Source organism: Maylandia zebra, linkage group LG19 (genome assembly GCF_041146795.1).
Source record: "Maylandia zebra isolate NMK-2024a linkage group LG19, Mzebra_GT3a, whole genome shotgun sequence".
Classification (NCBI taxonomy): domain Eukaryota; kingdom Metazoa; phylum Chordata; class Actinopteri; order Cichliformes; family Cichlidae; genus Maylandia; species Maylandia zebra.
Genome location: NC_135185.1, coordinates 31,062,843 through 31,068,842, shown reverse-complemented (window position 1 = coordinate 31,068,842; position 6,000 = coordinate 31,062,843). Strand labels below are relative to the sequence as shown.

At 42.9% G+C, this 6,000-nt stretch overlaps 1 pseudogene; it reads right to left on the bottom strand.

The window, feature by feature from the left end:
• Nucleotides 1–2,981: 2,981 nt before the first annotated feature.
• Nucleotides 2,982–5,588, bottom strand: LOC101467526 (cytochrome P450 1B1 pseudogene; annotated as a pseudogene).
• Nucleotides 5,589–6,000: the final 412 nt, after the last annotated feature.

Here is a 6,000-nt window from a genome sequence, read left to right as displayed (position 1 = left end):
TATTACTCACCACCTTCCACCGTCACCTGGAGGAAGTTTTGCAACATCAGCCTCCAGGTCAGCATGTCTCGATGATGGAACACTGCAGACTACTTCTCTACCACACTCTCATCCACACCCACAGGGGTTTTTTGGCAGTCAGTTTAGCCATTTAACATAAAAACCTAAACCTTAGAAGGCAGCGTCGCTCAGTTTCCACACGTAACAAAACTGACCACTTAAATCCACTTAACGTGAGTGACCGTGTCAGAGCGTGATGTAAACTCCCATCCATGAACAAAAACCACATGCTTTGCTGTGTCTCACGCTCTTCCACTTCCTGAAAATAATAATTGTTTATTATATGAAAAGAAATGCGCCAAATGGAACTGCTCATTGTGTTATTTTATATCAAAGACCTTTCGCTTCGCCACTGTTCCAAAACATAATCCCAGCACAGAGAAAACAACAAGAACTAGCTGTTCCACCCTATAATAATGAGTTGGGTAATTGTTTATAGAAAGGGGGTCACTTGACATGTCTTTATGATGGTTGCATGAGGCTGTAGCCCAAAACATAGGGAAGGGTCGCTAGCTGTTAAACTCTGTCAGCAATGTGTTAAGATGCAGAGACTACAGCAGGATCCCAAAGTTTAAGGTGGCACGGCTTGATTATAATGTTAACCAGACCATAATTATAAGTCCTGCTCAGTGTTTATGCCTATGACATAATTCCAAAGAGCGTTCAAAGGAGAGGAAACGCTGAACATCAAACAAAAATCCTCTGGTGGATGTGACACTGGCTCGAAATGCAAATTGCAGCTCTTTTCTTGTTTTCAGGAGACAAATCGATTCACAATGAGAGTCGTTTAAAAGATGGAGCACCAGTTTAGAAAGAAATCAGGATTATTAATGTGGCAGGCGGCCTGTGCGCTTTCATGGAGTGGAGGAAATTTGGTGTAAATCTGTCACAAATACACCACGGTTAATAGAAATAGCACAGCTCAGTGTTTGAGCAGGGTCGTGAGTTTCTGGGACATCTTCAGAGGAGGTGGAGGTAGGACACATCAAAGTATTTAGTTTAGTTGGAAAGAAATGTGCATGCAAAAGCCAGGATGTTATATCACGTGATAGGATATGAATATGTGGGAAATGCCTTTGATTACTTTACTCCTTGGAAATGCTACCTTTGTCACTTTTGATTTATAGTTTGTAGTTGTTGTTTGTTTGTTTTTTATCCCAGAGACTTATTTGTTCTTGTTATTGAAAGAAAAATATTTGCTTGGTTACTTTATTCGATTTTTTTTTTGCCCTTGCTGCAGAATGATAAATGCTCTCTTCACATTTTTTAATACTTTGGGTTAGCTCCGACTACCACGCAGAGAATTACAGTCACAGTGCTTGTTTGCCACTTTTTGGATGCAGAGTGTATCTGTGGTCAGTGCGCTGGTGTTGAGGGCGGCTGAATAGGAAAGATTGGCTAAACAAGAACATGAGTCTTTTCCTAGTCAATGCTTAAACACAATGTTCCGCTGTGTTCCTGCGGATTTTTTCTTCTTCTGGAGAATGGGATATGGTCTATTCCAAGTAATACTACCTCACCATGTCATCTACCAAACAGTGACTGCACTTTGCATGTCAAAACCCTCGCAGTGTGGAGGGGCGTTTTTGGATGGAGCCCTGAGCTGTGGGAGGTCACTCTGTGGCTCTCTGTGTACGTGCAGAATGTGAATAACCTCAGAGCTGAACAACTATCCGCCTGTACGCGTTTTCTTTTTTTTTTTGTTTTCCTTCAAGGAGTGAAACTCGTCAGGTTCGAGGGCTGCGGGGTGTGCGCGGAGCGGGTGACTCAGGGTGAAAGGGAGGCTTTCAGCTGGACACATTTCATGGATGTTTTGGGAAGCAGTGATGGAAACAGGGGAGGTCAGGCAGCCCATTCCTTCCTCTGGGGTCCTTGCGGTGTCAGAGCAAAAAACAGAAGAAGGAGAGCTTGCAACAGTACAGAATGTCTTCAGCCTCGTCTGATTTTAACCCAAGTGGAAACAAGTTCAGCCACACTTCTTCTCCTGCAGGTAGACTCGAGACCATTGACTGAGGCCAGTGCTCCCATGAGACATCCCAAGGGAGATAAAAAAAAAGGAATGAAAATTATAAGCTGCTACCCACACTTAGACTAATATTTACAAACTATACTTACAGCAAGAGTAAATGTTGAACATGGGGGCGGTTCTGGTTTTCCCAAAAATAAGCCAGTCAGTCTGGAGGGAGGGAGGAATTCAGGAGGGGATGCTGAATGTGTTGGAACTGATACAAAACTTGCGTAGTTGCTGCTTTAAATCCCACGACAGTACAAGTGACATACAGGTGCTGATATAAACACAGGTGGGTCTGATCCTAAAGAACGGCAGTAAACAGTGCTCGCTGTTTATTTGATGAAAATAGGAAATAACTAATAATCAGCAAAAACAGATACTTTATTGGACACTTATATATGACACAACTCGGTTGGGAGCATTTTATCGTTGAAGATGGCTTTAAACGAGCAAATAAGAAACGAGCCTGTGTAGTTAGAGCACTATATATGCAGTGTAAGTACAGACTTCTTAGAAGGGATCGGGCTTGCTTCCACTAAACCAAAAGTGTCTTTTTTCACCTATGATGTCAGCCTAATAAATGAAAAGCATCTCAGTCTATTTGCTTAAAAAAAGAAGAAGAAGAAGAAGAAGAAAGAAAAACTAGTCGCACACTAGTCAAAAGTACGGCGCGATCCAGGTTAAATATTGATGAGGGCAGCTTGTGGCTGCTTACTGTTGCCTGTACAAATTTACTGAGTCACTGCCTGCATGTTAAGTTTATACAACAAGGCACGCAGGGCCTGTAACCCATATTAATCTTTCACCACAACACTGAGCCTAGACATCAGCTTCTATTATTATCTCTTTGACCTCTCTGGCCCCTGTGATACCCAGCACTCCTCTCTGATACACCCCAAAGAATCAGAAATCAGTAGGAAATGTTTATTGTACATTAAAGGCACTGTAGAACACAGACTGGATCATGTTGATTATGACAGCATTATGTTGCAATTCAAAAGAGTCTGGCTTATTATTCAGACAGTAGCGTGGTATGCACACATGTGGTATATTGTGTGTACAGAAGAAAACAGCATGAGGAACAATGAAATCATTGGCTTTTATACATTACATGAGTACTTATCAGAATACATCAGCACTATATGTGATTTATGAGCGCACAAATGCACATGGCTTGCATTCTGGATTTGTAATAACTTCGATCATTCAGTACATACAAAGATAAATAGTTCTCTGGGTGAATAACTGTTCAAATGAGACCACACAACGGGCATGTCAGCGAAAAAAAAACAGTCTAGAGGGAAATTTCTTTTTCACCACCAGTTTATATTGCAATTCAGCGTGACTCCCACTAAATACCCTCATATAAATACCAATACGTACTTAAGATTTATTATGGTATGTGGTTTTTGAGGAGCCCACATCAAAGTTGTCATTATATCTTGTTCCATATTTAGGCCTTCTTGTCTAAGTCGCAGTTTTTCAGAACTGAAGGGCAAAACTGCATTTGAGTTCGCATTTTGCTCCCAATGCCAATTTCAGACTTCTCTTTAAAAAAGCACGTCAGCCGTTGCAAATATTTTTGCATTTGTGTGAACCGATAGCTTTTGCTTTAGTCACAAATATATTCTTTGTCATCTTAAAAGGGTGCACAATCTATTTGATGCAGACACAACTCCTCTTTAAGGGTGCATACTTTACATAGCAATGCTCCCTTTTATTTTCAGAACCCATTCTCACACATCTTTTCACTGGCCTTTCAGTGATTCTCCCCTGAGTTTGGCAGTGATCTTGTAATTTAAAGGCTTCAGTGTTAAGCCATAGGAAGAGTTTAAAGAGAAGTCCTCATTTGGGCATTTTTCAAAGCTGCACTGGTGCAGAAGAATCGCAAAGAACACAAATATCTCAACTTTGGCTATCTGGTCCCCAATGCATCTTCTCTTCCCTGCTGAGAAGATCATCACATTGTTTGTGAAGTCTTTGTTTAGGGAGCCGTTTTCATCAATGAAGCGCGAGGGGTCAAAGATATGTGGGTCTTTCCACATCAGGGGGTCGTGATTGACGGACCACTGATTAATGAATACCACTGTGTCCTTGGGGATGGTGAGACCGCTGACAGTGACGTCTGAGGTTGTGGAGTGGGGGATGGTGACAGGAACAAAGCTGGTGTACCGCATGGTCTCATATATGAAGGCGTCCAGGTAAGCGAGGTGTTGTCTGTCCTCGACAGATGGCAGCCGGTTTCGCCCCACCACGTTGTCAATGAGTTCATGGAGTGTGGTTTGAATTTCAGGGTGTTTGGCCAACAGAAGGACAATCCAGTGAAGAGCAGTGGAGACGGTATCCAGACCTGCACCAATCAAGTCTGCCACAGTCGCCTCTGTGTAGCCTACAGTGAGCTCCTCGCCTTTCTCTGACTCATTAAGGACACCAATGATGGCATCGCTTATGTCCCTGGTCACCTCTGGATCAAAGGTCTCCCTATGCTTCTCCACTTTGTTCTTGATGAATGCAAAGAAGTCCTGATTCAAGCTTTTGAAATTTCTGAAGACAGTGCGGACTGGATTAGGGAAAGACTGAAGCCAGGGCATCACGTCAACCAAGCTGCCAGCCCCTACTGTCTGTCCAAACTTATCCACCTTGTGCAACAAGGCTCTAAACTCCATATCATCATGTCCGTAACGCTTCCCAAAGCACAAGGCACAAATCACATTAGCAGCAGCAACTGTCAACTCTTGAGCCGGGTTGAAATATTGGCCCTGAGCACTGAGCTTGAGGAAACTCTCAACTAGCTCTGTGGCTTCAGCCACAATCTGCTGCTCAAAGGCTTTCTTGGTCTGACTGTTGGCAGATGAGAAAGCTCTGATTGTAGATTGAGCAATTTTCCTGTGCATCTTCCACTGTTTGCTGTAATTTGTAAAAGTCATGCTTTTCCCCCCGGAAACGAATTGAAAAGATACAAAGTTGGGTCTACCTGCAAACTCTGTGCTGTGCTGTATCAGGGCCTGACGAATAGCCTGGCCTCCATTCAGGACCACAACGTCACTGCAGCCCAGTCGTATCTGATACACTTCACCATACTTTTTCGCTAGTTTCGTGAAGGTGATGTGAGGCATCTGGCCCAGCTGCAAGGCATTGCCCACCACAGGCCATGCGAACGGTCCCGGCAGTCTTCTCCTGAGCTTGAGGTTCTTGACCCAGAGACAGGCTTCCAAACAGAAGAGGAAAACAAATGATACGACCAGAGCAGGCTGTACCTGTCCGCTCCATTCTCTGATGATGCTGCTGCTGCTCTTCACACCAAACTCTGCATCTGTTTGAGCCATTGCTGTTCTATCATCCACTGCATCTAATAAAGATTTCACTCAAAATTGAAAACAATTTCCTCTTTTTCTGGTCTTTAATATATTGAAATATTTGAGTGGAGAAAAAAAGTAGAGGGTTGCCTCTCAGGTGATTGAGAGTAGCTCGATCAGGTTGAGTAGTTAGCAGTGTAGCAGTGCGTCTTCAGACGACCACTTAAGAGGAATGCAGATTCAAGCCTTAACACTTCGCTTATATGTATCTCTACGGTGGGAGGGTTCAGCGGCTCAGGTTTTTTATTATCTCTCCCCTCCCATTTTGACCTTAGTCCTATTCCCACTCAGGACTGCTTCCAGCAGCGTCCCTTGTAGGATGATGTTGGAAAAGGAGAGCAGCTACTTAATTGACAATGTTGCCACAAAGCACAGAATTACTGTTTTTGCGGCCAAAATGTACAAGAGAATGGCACATAATTAAAAAATAAACAACTTTCACATACCATGTGTGGCCAAAAATGAATGACCACAAAATATCGAAAATGAATTTATCGTTGTGAGAGTTTATTCAAGGAGGTATGTATTGTAATATATAAGACGAGGAGTTCGATATTTTCAGTTTCCTTTGTT